The sequence below is a fragment of the Taeniopygia guttata genome, chromosome 2 (assembly GCF_048771995.1).
Source record: "Taeniopygia guttata chromosome 2, bTaeGut7.mat, whole genome shotgun sequence".
Taxonomy (NCBI): domain Eukaryota; kingdom Metazoa; phylum Chordata; class Aves; order Passeriformes; family Estrildidae; genus Taeniopygia; species Taeniopygia guttata.
Window position 1 is genome coordinate 28,272,112 of NC_133026.1, and position 12,314 is coordinate 28,284,425.

A 12,314-nucleotide genomic window follows, 5' to 3' on the forward strand; every position below is an offset into this window, starting at 1 on the left:
ACATTTTGACATTTCAGACACAACATGTCCAATCTGGTGAAATCTCAGCTGGGGCTTAGAGCCTGGTCCATGATGGTAGAGATTGCTGGCATCTTGTGTCAGGCAGACCTCTGAAATCTGCTGCAGGACAGCTTGTCATCTGTGGGATAATTTCAGTTGCATCTATCATTGCAAAGTTTTTACAATAAATCTGAGAGGCAGTTGGGCCTCAAAATATTTCACTTCCACTTTTTTTTATAAATTGCCTTTAATTCATTAATATACTTAAGAATTAATAAATGCAAACATTATTTAGATTATTAATGATAATTAATTAATTAAGTCATAAACAGTTATAATAGTAAAAATGTGATTAATGCAGAACATAGTTACTAGAAAGTACTTTGTAATTTTTCATAAATATTAAACAAATGGGAATCATAACACATTTTAGAAAAAAAATTGGCAGGTAAATTCAAGAGGGGATTGCCTGCAACTTTATTCACTTCTGGCATTTTGGAAATTGTCTCTACTAATTATGTCACAATCTTTCAGGTTCTCCATGGAGATCTTATTTGGCACAGAAAGATAAATATGTACCAGATAATATTATTCTAAATTAAAACTGCTGACATTGTAATTGACGGAAATGTGAACACAGGCAAATTCAGCTCCCTGAAATTCAGAGCCATCACCTATTCAAGTCAATGGGTCAGCATAAATTTTAATTTAAGCTTCTATTGCAGTACATAATGAAACTTTGAAAATCAACATAGAAAAAGATTATGTGGTTAAAGTTTTAAATCCAAAGAGATATACGTATCAGTCCAATTTCACACCATCTCTGCTACCCCTCCCTACTCTGTCCATTCTCTTCCCAGAGAATGTATTCACTTCTGCCTTCAGTGCCATTACCCTACAACTGGATGCTTTTTGCACATAGTCCCACCCCAGACACTTCTGCAACAGAGTTCAGATCAGTCCATAGCAATTGCTGACATGATCAACCCCAGGAGTTGCTGAACAGAAGCTGACATCCCACAGCATCTTGAGGGAACTTAAGAATAAACTCTTTTCTACCTTTTGCACTTACAGAGTCACACACACCTTCTACCCTCACTTTGAGAGAAAAATGTAATAATCAGGTCAGTTAACCTTAAATTGATTGATTGTGAGACTAGCTCTTGGAAAACATTACTTTTTCCAGTCATCACTGCATTGTTCAAGAAATCCAGCTCATATCTAAAAAGAGTACAGAAAGGCTCAATCCAGACCTTGGTCCCAGCTGAATGGGATGAAATTTGGTTGGTGAACAAATGCATGACTGGGGAGTTTGAGGGGTGGTATTGATGTTCATTTCTTAACACACAACAAGGATTCTTTGCCATAAGAAGAACAGGAATAAGGCTCAAATAATCTTGATACAGCATTATTTGTCTCTGATTTCTAGTTCTGACACAGACCTCCAGTGGGAGCATGGAAAAATTCATGGACCAGACTCTGCCTCAGTAACCTGTTTTTATACCAGAGGCTGTTTTTCCTTGCTTCTGAAATCTTTCCAAATTATGCTATAGCTGTAGGAGAGCCAAAGAAGATAGACATCCTACATTTGCTTTTCAGAGAAAAATAAATTAGCCATGATGAAACTTGCAGATAGAATAACAGGATCATTTAGGTTGGAAAAGCCCTCTGAGGTCATGGAATCTACTGTCCCGGCACTGCCACATTCACCAAACCACGTCCTCAAGTGCCACATCTATGCATATAAATACCTCCAGGGCTGGTGACTCAGCCACTTCCCTGGGCAGCCTGTTCCAATGCTGGAAAACCATTTCAGTGTTGCAGGTGGAGTGATCCTAATTCCTTCTTTAGGGGTAGCTCAGTATTGTCTGTACAGTGCTTTATATTCACAAACTTTGCCACACAGGCTGCAGAACCAGCAAACCCATCCTGCTAACAGCTTATCTCTGGCTGGCTGTTTGCTTGTTTCCAGCATATACAACACCCATGCTTACATCACTTCAGAGATGTCCAACCCCCAGGCAGCAACAGTGCACCCAAATCCACTGAGTTCAATGGAAATATTGCTGTTTAGGTCAGCAAACACAGGGTCAGACACTTACATTCAGATGATCAGTGAACAAGCAAAGAATAAACTGATGCATGCTACTGAAGGCTTCAAGAAGAATGAGGAAGCATCTCTTACAGCTCAACTATTAAAGGTTAAAAGCTTAGGACATCTGATTATAGGACTTCTAAGCCTCATTGATCTAGGACATACTTGCACATTAAGCAATGAGAAATATTTTAATTGATCATCCTGATTAGCCATGAAGTGTAAGGCTGAGCCAGCTGGGCACTAAGCACTGTCCAGGCTGAAAATCAGAAGTTATCCCTAATTTAACTGGACTTGGGATCTTTTTTTGTCCTGCATTTTACTAGCACATGCTGTGTTTATTCCTATCTGCCAAAAGTCTTAGTTCCTCTGCAGACTAGCAGCTTGATCTCAACATTAACCATTCCAAACTCAGACAATGCAAAATCAATTTTGCAACCAACATTTGCCAAGACACAAAACATGTTTGTGTCAGCTTTTTGAGTTACCTGTTTTTCCCCCCCATTGCCCTGTTTGCCACAGTGAGTGGCTCAGCATTTTTTTAAAGTAGGAGGGTTTTTTCACTTTGGGTTGGTACAATGTCTTTGATGCAGGTATCTTCAAATGTTTTACAGCCATGCAGTAAGCTTACTGCATATCATGGGGGGTTGTATATTTGTATATCTGTATAGCTACATTTATACACATTATATATCTAATCCATATAGCACATACACACCTCTTTACCCTTAAGCATATATGTAAAATAATACAAGTATTAGAACACATTTTGCATTATATGATTATACAATGCTATATGTGGTTGCCAGCTAGACATATGTAATCCCTCAATGAAATTATGGAGTAAGCTAAGTAAGGTGGTTGTAAAATATGTGAACATTTCTGAGTCAAAAATCCTGCATATACAAAATCATTGTATATACAATCATCATTGTCTCTACTCATGCTTGGATGAACTATAGCACATAGCAAATTCTCAAGATCATTCAACAAATCATAAACACAATTGGGAATAGGCAACCCTATCCATGAGATACAATTTATTTTCAGTGCTGTGTATTGAGATAGAGGACACTAGAGAGAGTAGTGATGCACCAGTGCTAAGCAAAACAGTGTTTCTTTCTTCCCTGACTTCCTCATTTTTTGGCAGAAGCAATTTTATTTTTGAACATTTATATTCTTCTTGTAATATAGTGCTTCAAAACAAGAGTGTCAGAAAGTTAAAGTGCAGGAAGATCAATGAAGCTTTTTAAATGGTTTCTAAAAATGTGATAAATCTTTCTTTTAGTTTCTTCTATAATAAGCACAATGTTTAGCAAAGTAGTTAAAGCAATTTTGGACTTCTGTAAATCTGACTTAATCTGTTCTAGCATTATTATGGAGAGGAACCTTGAAGGATTAGAGGCATATTTGTTAGCAACTTTGACTGTAACTGATTTACTCTCAGCCAATAAGCATATTCTAGGGCACTCACGGTATTTCTCTTTTGTCTGATTAAACCACAGTTAAGAAAATATATAATTAAAATAGTTCTAGCCTATGATTCATAATCAATATTTAGTAGGGTAGCACAGAGATTTCTAAGGCTAAGTCAGGGGTACAAAATGCTTTCTCAACAGAATGTTAGTGCACACTAAAAGAAAGAAGTATTATCATATGTTGGTGGCTAGGGAATTACCAATCCTCTTCATTACTTGCTCCTCACAATGTTAGTACCATAGTTTTCCACCAGTCTTTTGGTCACTGCATGCACAGATATTATTAACTACAGTTAAATTCACACTACTTGCAACCCATGTCACATGGCCTCCATAACATTAAATCACTTAAGCAGTATGAATTGGTTAACATATTTTATGACTGAGCCATATTAATGAGTATTAAGCATATTTTAACAAAATGAAAGAAAACCAGCCCAGCGTGTTAGATTTAATAGGTAACTTCAAAAACTAAATGCTTTTTTTTCTGCTTGAAAATAAGAGTCATCTGTTTTTTTGTTACTGTGTGAATATGAATATTCTGATGAAACTGGTGTAGCTGTTGCTTTCTGCTGCTCTCTGTTACTCAGTGTTTTCAGAGCTTGGGAACAGATGGTGCACCACCTGACTCTGCACACTCTAATGTAAGATTCATTGTGCTTCACAGGAAACCAAAGATCAAGCAACATTGCAGAAGGTGAAGCAGCACCTCAGCAACCAGCAACACAGTATGATATAGTCAAGTGGTGGAGCAAGAAAGCAGAAAGAGAGAAGGAGAGAGGTAAAAAGAGATATAATAGAATAAAGAATCCTTTTATTTACTGCCTTTTTTTTTTCTTCTTTATTTTCTTCTTTTTCTCAGTCTCTGACCTATTATTTGGAAAAAGATCATGTGATTTCAAATGAGCAACTTTAATACTTAGGTTGTCAAAAGTTCAGACCTACCAAGCAAGATATGATGCTTAGAAGCAAGAGAGCTGTTTGATTTGATTGTTTTTGCTTCCATTTCACTGCAACAAATGCCTGTTTGCAACATTAACACCTGTAGAAATATTTAAATGTTCATTCCAAATTTCAGAGGGTCTTATGGCTGTAAAGAATTATTGCTATTAGTTACCTGCCTCTCTTCACTTGTTACCCATTCTTCCCTCCCTTTGCCCTGACTTTCTATGCCTGGACTTAAGCCTGGGACACTCCTTTAAGGAAATCCAGAGTTCACAGACAAATTGTTACATGCCTATGCTATGTGATACCAACAATTATATTCAGAAACTAAAAACACTGCCTAGACCAGATGGCATTTTCAGGTGCCCAGGACAGCACCATGTAGAACATACAGTGCCTTACACTTCACTCATAAGAGGCAGGTAACTGTGGGAAAGGATCATCCCCTACTTTCTTATTTCTCAAATACAGGAATTTGCATAACTCTGTATCCTTAAATATATATCCCATCCCAGCATCTAGACCTGACCTAAATCTAAGTGAAGTCAATAGGAAAACTGCTTTATAATCAATTTGAAGCTCACCAGAACAAGCCTTGCACTGAAGTACTATAGGGCTGTCTGTTTGAAATATGCAAATAGGGAAGAAAAATACATGGCTGAAACCTTTACCACAGTGATAAAAGTAAGGAAAGTCAAGGATCACCTAAAAAAGAAGGCCAGGGGAGAGTACACAGCAAAGAAAACATTCACTCAGTCCTCAAACTTATTTGTCTGTCCAGCTTGCATCTGGGTTTAATGCATCTAATGTTCAATGAACTAAAAGTGAGGTGGCCCTTGAGGATCTGATCAAGAAGGTCAACAAAATTATCAAAGCCATGGAGAAATACAAAAACTATGTTATTATTACAGAGCTCTGATGCTATAAAGATCAGATCTAGGCATAAATATCCAGCAGCAGACTGGAGCATGACTGCACTGCCTCTTTGGCTTATGATGAGTCTCAAGAAAGACAGGCTGGTACCTGTCACTTAGAAAGTTTAGAGCCTATCTTGTTAGTTTTCACTTTTAACCCTTCCAGTAAGAAGGAGTATGTAACCCTTCCAGTAAGAAGGACTTGTAAAGTCCTTGCTCCTCATCCTTGGTACAACCAAGGAAGGAGGTAAATATTAATTTTGCTTATGGAGGCTTAATATAGATCTACCTAAGACTTACAGTGTCTGGATACTGGTAAGAAGTGCAAAACCCAAATAAAAAAGGCTGATTGTCCCACAGGGAGAAAATGAAAGTCAGTACATTGCAGTACCAGATGAACAGAAGTTACATCAGTCTTAAAGACAGTGAAACCTCACAGAGCACAAAGAGCTGCAAACAGCACACCATTCACTGCATCAGCGCTTCACTGTGCTGCATAGACAGATGATAAGACCAAATCTTACACTCCTCCTATGGCATTCACTTTTGAAACCACTTGATTGCCTCTAGAGTGCATATGCTTTCCAGTGACATGTGCCAGCTTTACTGCAAACTCTTCTTTTACATTTCTAGCAGACCCTATATTTATAGGAGTGATGCATAAAGTGATGTTTTTGCTCCAGCTAGAGCAGTGCAACAGGGAACCGAGCACAGCTGATGTGCTACAAGTCTCAGTTCACTGCAGTGAGGCTGTATCTGAGAGGATTACAGTGGTGTAGCTAGAGAGATTAGTTATCCTACCTATTTTCTTTATATGAACATGGTGGTACCTAGTCCCCTTGGTCAGGCACACAGTGAACAACAGCTTTGATGTTTAAGCCTCAGGATTTATAAAGTATCTAGAACAGGGGGTGTGCAAACATACTTGTGCTATCAGTATGCTAATCATAATAAGAAATTTCGTTGGTGTCATAGGTTTAAAATGGCCTCTTTACCCTTAAGTATAATAACAACAATAGAAGTTACAAATTTTAGTTATCAGTTTTTTTGCTGAAATCTTGATATACAAGACAGCTTAAAGTAAATCCTTATTTGCAGATGGATTATTCTTCTTTGACATATAAAAACTGAAACAATATTTTTGTGCAAACACAGCAGGCTTGAAACTCCACATGTAGAATCAATTTGATGAGTGTACATTACCTTACTGTAAGCTTTATTTTCTCTTTTTTTTTTTCTTCAGACAATTATAGTGTAAGCTTTGCAAGTAATCCTTCACAAATCACTGCCCATGTAGGTCTCTACACTGAAAAGTGATATGGTTGGAATAATGATATTTCTATAAAGAAATAACAGGAAAGAAAAAGAATTTGGTATATACATGGCATTAGGGAAGAAATATCTAAATTTCTCTTGGCAAAATCCAAAGCAGCTGAAATACAAAATTCAACAATCTCTTCAATCTAACCAATTTTATATTCTTACAATATTTGCTCACATTAGTAACATAATTTGTTAGTTCAGAAGTCACTGCAGTCACTTGGTTTGACTCTTGTAGCTGAGCATGACAGGGAATGAGAAAAGATACTTTAGCTTCAATTTGTCCATGATATTTGAAGAAAAATGCTTAAACTCTTACAACAAAAACCTAAGGCTATCAACCAAAGAAGATAGTAAGTTTGAATAGAAAAGATCTAGATATCAATATGATTATTATTGTTATTTATACTGTGTTCTACCCTACTCTGCAATTACAAATGACTATTTTAAAAATTCAGTAAAGATATCTTAATATTTTGCTTACTTAGATGACAGAGGCACTTTGTGGACTGAGAGACCAATCAGCTCTTCATTAATGAGGGGAATAAACTGTACTTCATATTTTTCAATAGTTTTTTCTATTCTTCACCTTATGTCATTTGTGACTGTTAAGTCATACTTGAACACAATCTACAATAATCCTGTCTACTCTTCATCTCTCTCCTGGCCATGCAGTTTCAATCCCTCCTTGTCACCCATGCTGGCATTTCTGTGATTTGGCACTGAGCTAGTTCATGGAGCTGAGTCAGCAGAAGATAATTTTCATTTTAAAGGCTGGGGCAGAGCTGTGACTTTGGCTAGTTGTGCACCACTGTAAAATAATGCTCTGAGGGATGGGGCAAATACATGCTCACACCAAAGCACTTGAGCCCACGTGTGAGTTTTTTGTGACACATTGTGCATGTTGGTGTACAGCCTGCTCCTTCAGTAACAGATACAAAGGGGAATGGGTGGAGCACTTCTAGAAACTCAAAAGTGTTCATTCTTGGAGATATTCAAAAGGTGTCTGGACACAGTCCTGAGCAACTGGCACCAGGGAGTCCCACTTGAGTGGGGGGTTTGAACCAAATGACCTCCATAGGTCTGGTCCAACCTCAGACATGCTGATTATGTGAAAATTATCCAAACTGACACCGATCTGGCTTTTTTCAAATGTGGTGCTCATAGCATCTTGCTTCATTCCAGCTATATAGCTGAGCTCCATATGCATTCTAATGGGATGTCTTATGAATCAGTACACATTCTTTAACTAGCATCATTGAAAAACTAGGTAGACAGTATCTTAAAGAGTGAGTCTTGAGGTCTTGAATGAACTTTCTTAAAAACTAGAATTTAGATAATTACTGTGTAAACCTGAACTGTTCATAACCAAGCTCATCTTTCAGAGGAAATTAATTTACTTTTTCCCCTTTACCAGGAATGTATTTATTATCACTGCAAAGATATTTGCACATATCAGCTTTGAGATGAATACAGAAGGGACTAGGCCTTTCAGGAAGAAGCTGGGAAATTGACACAAGTGAGGCTAAGCCCAGATTGATCCTTCTGCATCACCTTTCCTAGTACACATGGTAACTCTGAAAGGTAAAAGCCAACAATATCACTAAAGTGGCTCTTGCTACAGATATGTAGCAAATATTTAATCTAACCTTGGTGCTAGAGAACTGACTTTCTTTGGTGACACAGTTCTTTCTTAAGGTACTTCTGTACAGATACAAATTATTGTACCCTGTGCAATTAAAATGATGAAGAATTTACAATAAGAGGGTTCCAGAAGTTTTATTAAGATATGGCATCAAAAAAATATTACTTCCTCATTTGAACAACACAGCTAAAAGTAAGTATGAGTGGATCAATATACAGATCTGTATTTCCCAGAGTCTTCACAAAATTATATTTTTTAGAATAGAAAAGCAAAAATTCTTTTCAAAATGGCTTCTCTGGGAACAAAAAAACCTCACCCAAAGACCAAACAAGCTAACAAACAAAAAGTAAAAAGCATTATTGGAGTTATGTCTCTCTGCTTATTGGATAATTTGCAGGACAATACCTTGATCAACCACAACAGTGGCTTTCTCAGTCAATTATTACCTTTTTATTCCCAGTGTCATCAAAAATACTGGACACTCCTGAATTTTCATATTCCTTTACCTATAAGAACTTCCACTTGCACTCCTCCCTTCTACTATTTTATCCTCTCCATCCTGTCAGCTATCGACTGCTTTTTTGTTCACTTTCCTTGGCCTACCCACCTGTCCTGCATGACTTCCAGAGATTTCCTATCTCCTTTCATACGTAACTCATCATCCACACCCTATTTGTCTTTCTCAGTCAAATATTATCTCACTTCAAATATTTGTCTTTCACTCTATCAAGACCAAATAGACTTTCTGTTGTCCTGGCCAAACCCAAACAACAGTAACCACACACCACTACTCTCAGTCAAAGGCTGTAGGTCTCCACCCCTGCTAATTGTCACCATCCAGGTTACCTCTCTTGTCCATACTATATCTGCTCCTGTCGGGTTCCATCACCTCATTGTAGCCATCACTGCTTCCTTCCCAAAACATCAACCAAACAGTGGACACACAGCTTCAGGACTGGTTTTATCAGCCCCCCAAAGAACTGGGTGAGCAGCACTCTCTACCTCCTTGGAGAAAGTTGGGATCCTGAGCACTCCTGGTAATGCTGGACTGTTGATCTTCATACTAAAATGCAAATGAGTGGAACCACATTGCTAGATACTGGCATATCCATCATTCAAGGATCACTCTTGATCACACAATAATCTCTATTGCTTGAACTACAACTAGGACCAGCAGAAATTTAGAAGACTCTTCTTTGCATCCTATTTATTTATAACATTGCAAACATTACTATTTCTTCTCTACATGTTCCCTCCCAGGGAATATTTCTTCCTGGTAATTGAATACAAAGCCTGACAGCCAGCAACAAGCAGACCAATGTTTCAGGAGCCTCTGGAATATACCTATGTATATAATATACAAATGTACAAAGGTGGGCCTCAAAACCAGAAGATGGGAAGCACAAAGGAGTTGCTAGTTTCCCTGACTCAATATTTCTCTGCAGACAGCTTGAAAGTACTGTCTTTGTGAAGATGAGGAGTGTGAGGCTCTGCATTTTATCTAAATAGAATTAATAGAAACCCCAATACAAAAAAAAAAAAAAGATAAAAAAATTTATACCGCACCTCTTTGAGAAATGGGAACTTCTTCAGGTACATCCAGATGTTAGATAGTGGTTCCAGCTTCTTCTCTTTCTGCCACATTAACAGCTTTTGCAATTTTATATTACTCAAGAACAAAACTGTCCCACAAGGAGCTTCTGCTGCTCCAAGACATGGCAGTACCACAAGCCTGACTTGCATTCAGATTTCAGACAGACTGTTGAACTATAGAGGATGGATATTATTACACAAGCTTATAGGTCATGGCAACTTCTTGCTGATGTTGCTGTTATTTTAAAAGTAATTTTCATGCTGTCCTTGAAAGTTAAAAGCAGATCATACTAACAAAGAAGTTATTTTCCTGGAATCTTTAGAGCTGTGAAAATTGTGATTTGGGCCTTGACTTTTCTTATCTTGTCACTTTGTTCTCAGAGCGGAGACCTTGCCAACTTTGCTTCTTGGAGAATACTGAAGTAAAACAGCTGAACATCAGAAACAACTCATGATGAGCTTGTCATTTGAATTCAACAGCAGGGGCCCCACACTTGGTAACCATTACCACTGCCTAATCTACTGCATGTTTTCTTAGTCAGTAGAGATTAGAGCAATGGTACTTCAGACATCTATTGGGAATAGAACTAAAATGGAATCATGAAAATTATGTGTAAAAATAAAAATATATCATATAAACAATGTTACTTTGCTGAATGTTGGCCTAATAAAAATGCTGCTTGTTGCTATGCTGGAGTCCTACCTTTGGGAATTGACTGCAGACTCTAACAACAAAACAAAGAGACTATGGGCTTTTGAGGCTTCTATAAATTTAGAAACTCATTGAGAACACTTGTCCACACAGGGGGAAGTTTTCTAAGTTACGTGCTTGGGATTAGGCTGTGTGATCGCCAACAATGTTAATGGGAGTTATTCTTGCCTCTGAAAATATCAGCCTAACTCTGTAATAAAGTAATTTCCTCCACTATTGGTTTAAGAGTTTTGTGCCAAATTTCTGACCTCAGTTACTTATTTGAAATCCAAGGTTGTTTTTTGGATTGCATTGTAATGAATCAGTGCCTGCAGGCAAGAGAAACAATTGCTCAATAAAATTCAGAGACTAAAAGTACATCTAGGACTAATATTGTCTGCTTCTAATACATATTTTTGTACCACTATACTCCACGAATAAACCACCAGTAGGGGACATTAAATGCATTATAAATAGAAAGCCTGTGAAATAACTTAATAGATTAAGAAAAGGAGTATCAGCTGAGAGCTGCCCGAAGAATCAATCCAATGATTAACCAAGGTTAGTTTCTGACTCTTCTCCTTGGGGCAGGCAGAGCTGTTCGGTGCAATGTAAAAATGCCAAAATGTTCAGGGCAATGTACAGGAGACTAAAATGACAAACACTGGCTTTGCATTCCAGAGTCCAGTATCTCTTGAGACATTGTGGCTTACCACTGCATTGCAGTGAACTAAGCACTGGCCCACCACAGCAATCCAAATGGGCTGTGGGAGGCTGTTTCACTGGTTTAGAAAATGTTCACTAAGATACAATAGCTCTGACAGACCAGGAATAAAAGTTTTTGAGACCTAGGTAGGAGTGGGGATGTGCTTTAAAGGCAATAACCTATAAAGCTAAATAACATATAATGATAAATATTTATCATTATTTCAAATTGGGGTGACAACTTAAAACTGAACTACTCACACAGTATAGTGTAAAAAAAATCATAGTACTAAAGATGAAGCAATTTCCTTCTGGCCATTTTAGCATCAAGCAATTTCATTATACCAATTAGAAGTGAAGCTGGAAGACATTTTTCCTTCTTTGAAGCAGTGAATCTGGTTTGAATATGTCTTACAAATTCATGTGAGCCATGTGACAATGTTCTACTCTTTCTGGAGTCCCAAAGATGCTGTGATAAGTGGAATTCTCCTTTCCAATGTAGAAAAGACAATACTCTAAACAACCTAGGCCATGTAAAATTGTGTTGCCTGAACAATTTTTCACAAAAAGCTAAGTCAGAAATTACTGTTTAATATTAAATTTATCTAAAAATAAATTAATTTTACATAAGTTAACAAAATAAATCATTATAATGAAATTATAAGTTATTATAACATATTGATAAAGTAGTTGTGTTTCTTTTTCTGCCTTTTTTATGTGTGAAACCAGCATTTTTCAACAGAATAAACATGTTAATGGAAAATAGTATGACTAGATTTAGTTTAGATGCTATAAGCCCTTTGGGTTTACAAAGTGCTGGGCGTTTTGACTTTGGTGTAGTAAAGCAAAGTATATGTAACTTTAAACATAAGAACAATCCAGCATTTACACTACACCAACATAATCTGCAATTCACTGTGATTTCTAT

General features: G+C 37.2%; 1 long non-coding RNA gene across 3 annotated transcripts in view; it reads left to right on the top strand.

Annotated features, from left to right (window-relative positions):
• LOC115493671 (uncharacterized) overlaps positions 1 to 10,679 on the top strand; it is a 111,949-nt gene extending 101,270 nt beyond the window's left edge. For all 3 annotated transcript variants that reach the window (XR_012054530.1, XR_005979463.2, XR_003958531.4), the window contains 2 exons: positions 4,241 to 4,354; positions 10,372 to 10,679. This is a non-coding gene — a long non-coding RNA (uncharacterized lncRNA). The remainder of the gene's footprint in view (positions 1 to 4,240; positions 4,355 to 10,371) is intronic.
• Positions 10,680 to 12,314: the final 1,635 nt, after the last annotated feature.